The 13,449-nt window shown below is 44.1% G+C and overlaps 1 long non-coding RNA gene across 1 annotated transcript; it reads left to right on the forward strand.

The window, feature by feature from the left end:
- The first annotated feature begins 5,547 nt into the window (after nucleotides 1–5,547).
- On the forward strand, nucleotides 5,548–11,668 carry LOC128341941 (uncharacterized). Its single transcript, XR_008314688.1, has 3 exons — nucleotides 5,548–5,933; nucleotides 6,764–9,060; nucleotides 9,664–11,668. It is a non-coding gene; the product is annotated as an uncharacterized LOC128341941 (long non-coding RNA).
- Nucleotides 11,669–13,449: the final 1,781 nt, after the last annotated feature.

Genomic DNA, 13,449 nt, shown 5'->3' on the forward strand with positions numbered 1-13,449 from the left:
TGGGGATGGATAGGGCCAGTTGCTGCCCCCCTGCTAAATGAAGAGAATCACCACTTTTAAAAGCCTCTTGATAAGTTAGACTCTTTGCTCCATTCACTTCCAAAAGTGAATGCAGCCAAAGTATTTTCCAAATTAGATGCAGGGTTTTTGTGTCATTCGATTAGATGGCAAATACCTCTGACAGATCAGAGTGCCTAACTAACAACATTTATTACACTCTTTGGGAGATTCTGTTTCCAGCGCTTGCCCTTTGGGATCACCAGCGCTCCTGAAGTCTTCCAGAGGAAAATGACAGAACTCCTTAGGGGCAAAAAAGGGGTCATTGTTTTCATGGATGACATTTTACTATGTCACTAGAAGAGCATGATAAAACTCTAACCCTTGTCCTAAATCTGATCAACGAGTACAGGCCACTAGCGGAGCCAAACTAGGGGTGGCCCTGCTCATCCCACCCCCTACATCTGACATCAGATGTGGTGGTTAGCCATGGCCCGTGTCTGATGTCAGGTGAGGGGGTGTGTGGTCTGGCTCCCGAACAGGGTCTTAAAGGCAAGGAGAGCCGATTCTGGCTGTGCAGAAGACACAGCGCTGGCCATCCAACTCTTGAATGGGGCCATGCAGTCCGGGCCACTAGCGGAGCCAGACCAGGGGCAGCCTATGTCTGGCCGCCAAAGTGGCCCCGCTTGCCCCACTTCCTATGTCTGACATCAGACACGGGGGTTAACCATGCCCCCGCATCTGACATCAGATGCAGGGGGCATGGTCTGGCTCCCATACGGGGCCATGTGACCCTGTTTGGGAGTTAGATCCAGGCCAGCTCTGTGTTTGCAGTGTGGCCAGGAGCAGCTCTTCGCTGTCTTAAAGGCAGCCATCTAACTCTCGAATGGGGCTTTGCGGCCCCGCTCAGGAGCTAAACCAACACTCCCTGTGTCTGGCGTCAGACGCAGGGTGTGTGTCGGGGCCGTGAGGCACGGCCCCTGAGGGGCGGCTGCCTGGGTTCTTTGAACCTGGTCGCCCAATGGTGGCTATGCCCCTGGTCTGAGCTTAAACTAAACAAAGAAAAATGTATTTTCTGCCAAACTGAAATAGAGTTCTCAGGACAAGCGATTACAGAACATGGTATGAAGCCATGCCCCAAGAAAGTAAAAGCCATTGGAAACTTAAAAGCACCTACAAACGGCACTGAATTTAGACCCTTTCTAGGAATGGTGAATTGTCTTAGTCGATAACTGCAGGACCTCTCCACAGAGACACAGCCACTAAACCTGCTACTGTGATCAGATACATCCTGGAGCTGGGAGCCAGATCAAGAGGCCTCATTTATGAAAATAAAGGACATGATCTTATTAGGAGGTGGCCAAACTCATAGCAATGATTCATGCAGAGATGTGACAGACAATCTTCTCTCAGGGTGGGTACTTCCACTGTGTGTCTGCATTGGCAGTGATTGAATGCCAGTGCAGGGATCATGTGAACAAATTACCTTCTCTAGTGGAGACAAGATCCAAAAAATGAGTCCCGTGCAAATATGGCAGGTCAGGAGGTTTTTTTCATTGATTTATCTGTTGCAGCATGCTAGTGTGCCCTGCAGCCAGTTTGGGAATGCTTGCTCTAGAGTTCATGGCCACACGATCCTTTTTCTAACAAGAGAAAACAAGCCAGAAACCATGCTATATGTAAATTATTCTTGGATTCATCCAAATCATCGTTCTGGCCTGTTGCATATGTTAACCCTGTGAACACTACTTTGAGTCCATTATGGAAGAAAGATGGGATAGAAATGCAATAAATAAATAAATAAATAAATAAATAAATAAATAAATAAATATCCCAGTTTTGCACATCTATGATCCTAACAAGCCTACAATGGTTAGTGCTGAATGCAAGCAGTTATGGACTGGGCGGAGTTCTATTCCAATTACACGGGTCAGAGTGGATGCTGATTGCATTCTGATTTAGGACTCTAACATAAACAGAATAATGTTATGCACAGATTGAGAAATAATGCCTAGCCAGTGTTTAGGCATGTGAAACCTTCTACAGATATTTGTGTGGTCTACCATCCTTCAGACTGCTCACTAACCACAAACCCTTGGTGACCCTAATCAAGGGGAAAGATTTGGATCAAGCACCACTATGATGCCAACATCTTTTGATAAAAATGATGAGATCCAACCCAATAGTGTGATGACTCCCATGGGGGTCATGGAGGAGGATTCCTCAGATGAAGACCCAGAGCAGCGGGGAGCAGACTGCAACTCCAGCTGACTTAGCAGAGCCAGAGCTGACAGGCCTGCAGGCTCCTCTGCCTTCTTCCCTCCCTCCTCCTGATGAAGCCTCCAAGGCCGCTGAAGTTGAGGTTCCTGCCCCTGATCTCCGACAGCAACGTTGGCCAGAGGTCAGGCTCAGAGGGAGGAATGCCGTAGGTCAGAACGGCTGGCTAGAAGGAACAGATGTCCCAGCTCTGACCCAGCTGCATCTCCCTGCCCAGCTACTTTGATGGGTAGGGCTCTCAGCACAATGCCTATTTAGAGCAGCTTGAAAGGTGGGTCTGTGCTGGAAACAACATCTGTGGTGGCCAGCCCTACCGTGAGCAGCCTTGACCTAGAAATCTAGACCTGTTTGTTGTTGTCTGACCCCCAATTCATGTTTACCCCTGATCCTGTAGAATTCCCGGTGTTGACTTCTGGCAACATTTGTGACTACTCTCCATTTCTTTCTGTTGGCTCTCCCTTCCACTCTGAAAAGAGTGGTTTTAGCAGCTGCTGGGCAGTCGGCCAAGGCAGGTCATTACAAATAGCTGAATATGTTCCAGGGAAAAAGCTGGTACTTGCAGATGCCTTATCACGTAGCTCCATAGAGCAGGAAAACTCCTATGACCAGGAGCAGGGATTAGACCAGTGGTCTTTGGATGGGGATTATGGGAGTTGAAGTCCAATAACAGCTGAGGACCCAACGTTGAGTATCCCTGACCTAGAGGAGGAAGTACAAGCATATGTTGATTCAATAAATATCTTCACGGAAACATGACAAGCAGCTTCTTCAGATCAGAACAGCTACTCAACATTAGGGATGTGCGGACAGGTCCGGCGGTCTGGAGGTTTGGTTTGGGGGTTTGGGATCGAACCGACCCTGCCCCCGGTTCCGTCTGGACCGGAATGGAAACTCCGGACAGGTCTCCAATTTTTTTTTTTAATATTTAAAATACCTCTAGCCCCTTCGGGGGGCTTCCTGTAGGTCATGGGGGGGTGTCTGCGAAGGTTCCCCCTCCCCCCACCAGCCTCTCAAATCACCACTGTGGCCAGGTAAATGCAGTGTTTTGGGCCCTTTTGGACCTCTGTAAAGGTGCGCTGTGGCCATTTTTTGCTGCCACCACGCATGTGTACATGACCTCATGTGTACATGGCCTTCGGCCTTGCAGAGGTCATTTGTGCATGAGTGGTGGCCATTTTGTTTCTTTCCAAAATGGCCACCCTGCATGCGCAAATGACCTCTGTGAGGCTGGAGGCCTGAAAGGGCTGAAAATACTGCATTTACCCAGCCATGGTGGTGATTTGAGAGGCCAGCGAGGGGAGGGGGAACCTTCATGGACACACACCCATGGTCTACAGGAAGCCCCACAAAAGGGGCTACAGGTATTTTAAATCTGGGGGGTGGGATTAGATGGGGGCTGGACCAAACTTGGCCGGTCTGGTTTGAGTCCAGTCTGGACTGAAACCGAACCGGGCCAGCCGGTTCGTGCACACCCCTACTCAACGTGATCCAGAACTTCAAGAGGTCTTACAGTATATCAGGAATAGGTGGCCTGAATATATCAGTGATGCTTCAGAGCTATCTAAGCAATACTTTGGTAAAAATGGCCAACTCAGTGAATCAGATGGACTAATAACAAAAGGAAATCGTATTGTTGTGCTGCAAACAATGACCTTATTCACCAAGGCCACCAGAGCTTAACCAAATGCCGTGAGCATGCCAAACAGATGGTATCATGGCCCAGTATTGGAAATGACTTAAAGACCAAGGTCTCATCTTGTGATTATTGTAGAAAGGATAGACCAGCTCAATGAAAAGAGCCTTTAATTACTTCACCCTTGCCTACTAGATTGTGGAAGAAACTTGCAGCAGACCAGTGTGAATTTCAAGGCTGTCACTACTTGGTCACCATAGGCTATTTTTCCAGATATATTGAGATATTTTCCTTGTCCACTATCACATGCCAACTATCACAACCTTTAGAGTCATTACTCAACTGAAGAACTGAAGATTTTGGCATCCCAAAAGAGCTCGTGACAGACAATGCGTCTCAATTTACAACAATGAAATTCAAGCTCTTTTGCACGTCATTTAACTTTAACCATGTTACTATGAGTCCTCACTACCCTCAGGCAAATGGGGAAGCAGAGAGGGCAGTACAGACTGCTAAGAAAATTTTGTGCCAGGATGATCCACATCTTGCTCTTCTGAGCTACAGATCCACACCATTGATAGCTACTGGATATAGCCCAGCAGAACTGTTAACAGGCAGACAAATCAGACCAGTTCCTACCCTAGAGAAAAATCTGACTCCAGGGTGGCCTGATCCGCACAAAGTTGCATCTTCAGATCACAAAGCCATGGACAGCTATGAGCATTTCTCCAATAGGCGACATTCAGTACAACCACTACCAAACTTAGAGCCTGGAAACAGAGCCCATATAAAACATGATGGAGAAAAGTCATGGCAGACTCCTTCTACAGTTGTAGGGAGGAGAGAAACACCCAGATCATATTCGGTCGAGGCTGATAGTGCAACATTCAACAGAAATTGCAGACATTTCCTTGTCATACCTGAGAATGTACAACCTTTAGATGAGGAAACAACACCTGCAACCCCAAGTTCCTCTATAGAAATGATGCTGAGGCCAGCCACCAAAAATGACAGTGATATCAGTACTCAGCAACCTACTCATTCAGGTTGAATTATCTGAAAACCCCTGAGGTTTTGAGATGAGTAATAGACCTATGAATTGCCAATTGTCTAGATGTGCTGTTTTAACAACAACAACAACAACAACTAATTGGGCCGGGTGCAGAGCATCTGCGCCTCTAGTTTGCCGCTGCTTCCCAACTGCATGTGCTGTTTCCCCCTTCCACCTGCCGCCTTCATGTTCTTCCTGCTTGGCCTCAACCGCCTTCTTCTGCCTGCCTGCCCACCCGCCGCCATCGTTTGCAGCCGTGTTTCCCCCCACTGGGCCCTGGCCCAGCTGCTGCCACCATTTTCTTCCCTCTCACCCACCCCTGTTGCTATCCGGCAGCTGTTTGTGAACTCCTGTGAGAGCTGCCACACATGGGATTAGCAACGGGTACGTCTAAGAGATATATAGATATAGAAGATTGTTGTTGGTTTAAGAAAGAGGGGGGATGTGTGGAAATGTTGCTCTAATATGTCCAGCCAGTAGGTGGCACTAGCATTTGTTAGTAATGATCTTCATTGGAGGCAGATTCCCTCCCTTCTTCCTGCCTGTACTTCTTGTTGAACTTGTCTCTTCCTGTTACACAATAAAGTAGTCTTAGCCTATAATGCCTGCCTTCCTCTGAACTCTCATGACACACAGTCTCAGCAGATGCAACCTGCACACAAGGGCCTTGGCTGCTGGGCTTTTGTGATAAGCCAGGTAGTGCATAAGTTTGTTTGAGCATGGTGGTAGGAGGATTCCACACATGGACTACACCTGAATATGAGCAAATGAGGGTGTCTGCTGCTTTGGGCTTGGATATGCACGGTGTCTTTTCACAGTGTATTCTGCAAGAACATTGTGAGATCATGTCAGTGAGTGGCATATTGAATCTTCTGGAACAACTAATTCTACCACAAACCAGGTTATCATGATGTATAATAGGATTTTAGACTGCTAAATTTGGACTGCAGGACTTTTGATTCTGAAACCTACTAGGTGAGTTTATGTACATGATAGACACCAACTGTCCCTATTTACCAGGGGCAGCCCCTATTTTCTAGAATTTCTCCTTTGTAAATCGCTGTCCCTGTTTTGTTCCTGGTTTTGCCCCTTGTTCAGTCCCCCCCACCCCACTACGTGCATTGATGGAGTGGTCATTCTTCAGTTCTCTTCTCAGAGTCTTTAGAGATTAAACCTGCAAATGGGTGGATTCATGTATCGTGTCTCTAGTGCATCTGCATGTCAGTGGATGCACAAAACCAAGGACTGTGCTGTGTACAGCACAGAGCTGGTGGAACACAGTCTTCATCAATATGTAATACTGGATGAGGGGCTTGGGCATAAGTAATCCATGATATGAGAATTGGTGGGAGGTATGGTCTTGGCTTATCCGCTTTGGTAATTTGGAATAATGTGCTCTGCATGTACTTGTCATCAGAAATTATACACCATGCCTCCCGGGTTGCTTAGCCACATCTACACATGTAGACAGGGGCATGTCCCTGTTTTCTTCAGTGGAAAATTAGAGGATATGAAAAGCTGAGCAATATAAGATAGTAAACTTGGCTACCAAAGTCCTTAGAATGATCATGCTGGGGTTGTTTATGGAAGAACCAGAAAGGTTTGAAAGCCTTGTGCTGGCAGTTAACATAGAATGATGAAAGATCTGGCATGAACGAAGCAGGCGCAGACACAGACAAAGATGTGAATAATACATTCAGAACTGTCACTTGTATTTGGTGTATGGTCAACAAATTTTTGAGAGCTTATTTGGTAACACCTTGGGCTGCTATATGCTTTTTAAAAATGTCCTTGTTGTTTTTCAGAAGTCCACATGGTTTTTCAGAAGTCCAGAACTCAAGCGAAATACGAGCAGCAGCCATTGGGAAGGTTGTTTAGGGAGTTATTCGCACATGGCTACAAAAATACGACTGGGATTTAACACTATGTCTATTTTCTATTGATAAAAATTTAGAACATTTAATTCATATTAGATTTTTTTAACAACAAAAAAGTTCACAAAGCAGTTTAAACAGCAAAAGGAATAAGAAGATGGTTCCTTGTCCCAAAAGGATGCACAATCTAAAAAGAAACTCAAGCAAAATACCAGCAACAGCCATTGGGAAGGATGTTCAGGGAATTATTCACACATGGCTTCATGCTGAGGGGTAAATGTTGAGCGAAACCACTTTGAATCACACTCGCGGCATTGAGGGAAGGAGCCCCTCCTCTCTGCTCTTGGGTTTCGTTTTGATGCAAGTTCACATGGCATGCTTCCATTTTTTCCTTCTAGTCAATGGGGAGGGAGAGAGAGCGGGGGAGCTTTCTAAAGAGCTATATCTGCATTTCTAAATCTGCATCCCTCATCATGCTAATGATTCTACGTCAGTGCCTTTATCTATTTGCTCTGGCATTTTCAGAAAAAGTAGCTTAAAAACAACATTTTTAAAACCCGGAAATACACTGAGATAAGCTAGAATTCGCAAGACAAAGCCCAATTTGTGTGTGGAGTGGGTCCAAAGATCTCGAAGGGACTTCGGGGTAAGTTTGGCTGGAGTGTGAACGCACATACTCTCTTCCGAAGGAGATTTGGGGTAACAGCCCTGTCTGTAAAGCCTCCTGCTGTGTTAAATAAGGACAGTTGCCTTAGAAGTCACTACCTTTTAAAGGCGTCTTTTAGCTCAGTTAGCAGGGGTGGCTGGGGTGACATGTAGATGACGAATACATGAATTTGATAAACAAGGCTGGTTAATGTGGTTTCTGGAGTCTAGAAAAGCTGCATACCAGGTATCCATTTATTAATCTCTAGGTTCTTTGTTTCATAGAATGTGATTAGTATATTATGCCATTTTCTCCCTTTGAAACTGTGTTTCCTTGAAAGTTCCTAATGATTGTGTTTTATTCAGTCATCAGGACAATTTAAACAAAAACAAAAACAAAAACAAATGGCACAGGGCAAAGGGTGATGGCTTCTCTGCCAATGCCATTGTCCTGATCTGATTGTCTCCTGGGGCTGCTATTAAAAAATTTTAAAACCCAGAAGAGATCTTGATTGTGGAGCTCTTGTGCACATTGAGTTGAACATGGACAATATCTCAAGCTGCACAGATTGCAGAAATGTGCATGGCAGCTCTGTGGCAATGATACAAATAAATTACAAAATGGCATAACTTATTTCAGTTACAGATTTATTGTCTACATTAAATCATGAAGTGAACCTATTTTTGATTCCCAAATGGCAAACTGTAGTTTAATCTAGTTTGCAAATGCTTGGCTGTGTTTTTCAAAGGCAGATGACCTTGTAGAAATCACCTGTCATGTGCAGTTAAATTGCAGAGAAAAATTATGACGACTCGATGCTGATTTTATTGTACCTATGCATGCCAAACACATTTGACATGGATATTAGATTTGCAGGGAATGGAGCACTCTTAGCTCCACTGCTGTCAACCCTTATTTATAATAACTAGTCTGTTAGCTGTAGGAATAAAAGCTGGATGCAAACTCTTCAGAGCAGATTACTCAGTGAACTAGACAGCTTTCACTTATGGTAACTGGGCACATTCCGACTGCTTGTGAAATCTTAACAGAGATTGCTGGTGTTAGTCAGGGATGTAAGGGAGGGAGTTTCTCAACACTCTCCTCCTCCTGTCTGGGTCCTCACTCAGCTTTAGCTGCTTTGTACTCCTTGTGCTGCCTCAAGGAGCTGGCTTCAGAGCTTTTCGTTCCTAGGATGGTAGATCTTGACCCCGTCCCCTTTGCCATGGGAGTTCAGAGGAAGGCAGCCATCAGAGGACAAGACTTCTTTATTGTGTTACAGGAAGAGACAAGTTCAACAAGAAGTGCAGGCAGGAAGTAGGAAGGGACTCTGCCTCCAATTAGGATCACTACTAGCAAATGCTAGTGCTCCCTACTGGCTGGACATATTACAACAACATTTCCACGTACCCTTTATCCTCCATTTTCTGTTTCCCTGTCCTGTTTTCCCAACCCCCTTTGCCTACTTTTGCTCTCCCCTGTAACCCCTTTCTTTTTCCTCTTTACTCAGCTGCAGCTTATGATCCAGGGGAGGAGGCGATGGATGCCTCACTGCTAGCATTGAGTAGTGTTGCATGCTTGCCAGGTAGGTTTAGCATGCTCTCTGGAATTCTGGGGCTCTGGTATGGCTCTTGAGCTGGCTGTGCTCCTTGTTTCTGGTGTGACCCTATTTCTGCCATGGCATTCAGCGTGGCTTCCAGGCCCACCAGCATTTTGGGCTCTGTGGGGTTCTTAAGCTTGCCACACCCTAAAGACCCCAACACTGCTAACTACCATTGTACTGCATTTGCCAGCAGGTATGCAAATGCAGCCTTTTAAGAAATGTTAAAACTGTTATGGCCACACATATGATTCAGGAAGGGTACTTCGCCCCCACCCCCGGCCGCCCTTAGAAGCCTTTTAAAGGCAGGGTTCCCCTTTGCTTCCTCACTTTGCTTCCTTTACAACCACAGCCCCTTGGATGGTCGAACCATCCACAATGGACCAGGCTCAGTCCGGTTCAATCATGGATCAAACCACCTCTCCTGAAGACTGGTTCGATTCATGATCAAGCAGTTGAACTGGCCCGCTTTGTTGTGGACCAGTTCATGGCAGACCGGTTTGTGCACACCCCTACATTACAGTGCTCAATATGTCAGCCAATGAGACAAGTTAAGCATGTGACTAACTTAATTTTTCCAACCATCAGCTCCCAGATTTAAAAGTAGATTGACTGAATCAGTTTAACAGCCTGGAAGCAGACAGAAGAAAATCTGAATTTAATTATAGTGCTTTATGTTTTGTTAGTTGTATGTAAACTTAGTTCATGTAAATGTAAGGTATTCTTATTAAAGAGGAAACAACAGCAATGGCTGGCATTCTGATTAATGGTAAGTGCAATCTTTTTTAGGTGTGCAATTCAGGACGGGTAATTTCCCCTTACTCTGCAGTCAATCAGGCTTCCCTTACTTTGCAGTCCACTGCTCCTTCCAAAAACATGTCTCTGAGGGTCCCACAACTGGGCTCTAGATGTAAGGGGAGATCAGTGACAGGCAGCTGAGCTGTTGGCAGCAGTCAGGGGCATAAGTTCTGGCCAGGACTGGGAAAGCCAGGAACTTACTAGGGGCTACTCTAGATAAGCAGCTGGTTGCCAGGAAGATCAAGACAGGAGCCACAAGCTAGTAACACACCAGAGTCAAATCAGAGGGTCATCAGGAGCCTGGAACACGCCAAACAAGAACAGTGCAAGAGGAACTTGATACTGAGGCAAGGATTGCTTCATATATGCTTCCTATTCATAGAAAAGCCAATCACAGATCTCACAGGCTGGGACCAGCATAGAGCCTGGAACTCAAATACTGCTGCAGTGCCACAATTCGCCACAAGCACCGTGGTGAGCAGAGCCCCAGCCTCAGGAAACTCTGGCAATAGGTGAAATGAAAATCACCCCTCCTCTGATGTGCACGCAAAACATTTTTGTGCATGTACAATGTTAGTCTGGATGTCAGCAGTGATACTGTTTTTGAAGATGCTTTTACATATGGTGATACAATGGCATACAGTGAATCTGTGGCATACTGTGAATCTATGGCATACACTGAATCTATACAAAACATTTGTTTTTGTGAATTCTTTAAAATTAAAAAGGAATTTTGATTACTTTTATTAGGAGGGTCCACTATTTGAGAATGTGGGCTGTTGACAATGCCTAACTCCCAAGTCCCACATATGATTATTTCAGACAAACCTTTCCTTTTCCTTTTCTAGCAATAGAAAACACACATACATTCTCTTGACTATCAGAATTGTCCAAGCAAGGTTTGTTTCATCAGCCCAGTCTGATTCTAGCAGAAATGTGGGTCTGACTATACAAGCTTCCACTGCACATAGAAAGGCCTGAAAATTGCCTTTTGTTAATCACAGTGCTTGAGAAATCTAGCCATTGAATTCTGCACAAATCAGCTATAAGACTCTTTGCTGTAACCTATTCTGTACTACCCATTTATATTTCTATAGCACTTAGATGTCAGGGCTATATTGTGCCAAGTATTACACAGACAAAAATGGCAAGCTTGAGGATTTAACTGAAAAATAAGCACAGCAGGTGAATGCCAGAAGTGTACTGGGACTGACAAGCTAAAACTGGAATTAAGAAAATAGGATGTATGTGTGTGGTGGGTGGGGGAGAGAAACATCAAACTACATGACTTAAGTAATTAAAAGTCCCCATGCCTGGAGAAACATGCAATTGAAATTAGCCAATAAAGTGCAGATGTGTGCTGGTACAGAACCTGCAACCACGTAATTAGTCTAATCAGCCCAGTGGCTGATGCTGATGTCTATCTTGTGCTTCTTTTTAGACTGTGAGCCTTTTGGGGACGGAACCATTTTCTTCTTACTCTTTTCTATGTAAACTGCTTTGAAAACTTTTTTGTTGTTAAAAAGCAGTATACAATTATTATTATTATTATTAGTAGTAGTAGTAGTAGTAATAGTAGGTGTTGGGATTTTGTTTTTGTTTAGACTATAAAGAAGTTAGCATGTTAAAGAAAGCATACCTCCCCAATTCCATTTTTAGAAGAATAGTTTGTCATCTTCCAGATTATGTAGAATATGCTTCAAGTAAACTAGATTCTAGTCCACTGTTAACTCTTTATTGGCAGATTCAAGTTTATGTGTTGAATTGTAATAATACCTCTTCTTGTTGTACTTTATATGGCAGCAACCTACATTCATACCAGTGTAGGACTACTTGATCAAAGTAGAGTGATGCATATTAGCATCATAAGCTCCATATCCCAGAAGAGAGAATACCCATATTCCAGCCTGACCCAGTATTCCATCTGCTACACTCATTTCAACAGATTTTACAGACAGCATCTGGACAAGCGTTTGAACTGTGTGGATGGGGGGGGGGGCGGGAGTACTTGAAAGTGTACAAGAAATAATGGCAAACTTGGACAACAGCTGAGAGGTTTCTTAAGAGAAGGCTGATCCAAAACTTAACCCAACCCAAGGGCATTGTTTTGTCTAACATATATGATCTTAATGAGTGGGGTAGAACTTACGGTCCACAACTGGGTCATGGCTCAACATAAACTAAGTTGCAGGAGAATCACCACCTACCAGTTTCTTTTAAAGCTTGTATAGCAGGGGTAAGCAATGTGTTGTTTTCTAGATGTTGCTGAACTACAACGAACGACATCATCCCCAGCCATGGACATACATAGTTAAAAATAAGTGGATTCCATCCTGCAGTTTGACTTTAAAGGTGGGTTAAAGATTGACAGGGTAATGGTGCTTCACTGAGACAAACAGAGGAGCAGAAACATAACTAGAATTGCATTTGACAGGTGAAAATCTAAAAATGCAGTGCAAAGATCCAGGTAATGGCTGACTGCCTGACTAAATTCCTCTACCGAAGTCCCATTAAAATTAAGTAGTCTTTTAGAGTTACTCTTGAATAGTATTATTGAATAACTTAATTTGGACAGCAGCTACTGAAGAACTAAGGGCATGTTCATTTTTGCCTCTCATTGTCCCGTATAATTTTTTTTAAAACTGCATTTGCCATGTGTTTTGTCCTGAAATTGGAGGATTGGGTTCTTGATTTCCCTTCCCCATTTTCACATGCTTCACAATTGCACCATACATCTGTGCAGATCTTGATAGATGTGGTGCAGTTGTCAAAAAAGGGTGGTGGTGGTGGTGGGGAAACAGGTGATTGAGAAGGAACATGAAATAGCCAGGCTTGGGAAAGATGATTTTCTGCTGGGAAATTTCAATCAAATATTATTGAACATTCTGAAGGCTTTGTGTGCAGAATATAAATGGAGTCAACATGTTGCTTTCTCTTCATAGGCTTACAATGCCACCAGAGTGACATCTGTTTGTCAGGGAACTACAGCTTCCTATATATTTGCTCTGATGTTTTATAAAAGATGGAGACACTCAGGAGAAAACTTTTAGTATGTAGCAACAACAACAGTAACCCACAACGACAAAGATTACTGATGATGACTAGCAGAAAAATACAGACAAGAATATCTATATTATTGTTACATAAGAAATACACCCATTATCTTTTAATAGGTAACAAGGGTTTGTTGGGCAAATGGAAGATAGGTAGAAAGCAATTCCAAATGGTGGCTGACATGATGAGGAACATTACTCAGATCAGTCCTATTGAAATTAAAAGGACATTAGGCATTGCCTAATTTGTCTTTTTAATTTCAATGGGACTACTTTGAATAATTTTCTTCATAATGTCAGCCATTTAAAAATTAAATTAGATAAAATTAGAACCTGTGCATAACATCATAATAAAGATGGGCAGTACGTAGGAATCACCTTTAACCTGCCTGTAATGGCACAGCGGGAAAGTAACTTGCCTAGGGAGCAAGAGGTTGCTGGTTCCCCGCTGGTATGTTTCCTGGACTATGGGAAACACCTATATCGGGCAGCAGCAATATAGGAAGATGCTGAAAGGCATCAT

Source organism: Hemicordylus capensis, chromosome 2 (assembly GCF_027244095.1).
Source record: "Hemicordylus capensis ecotype Gifberg chromosome 2, rHemCap1.1.pri, whole genome shotgun sequence".
NCBI classification, from domain to species: Eukaryota; Metazoa; Chordata; class Lepidosauria; order Squamata; family Cordylidae; genus Hemicordylus; species Hemicordylus capensis.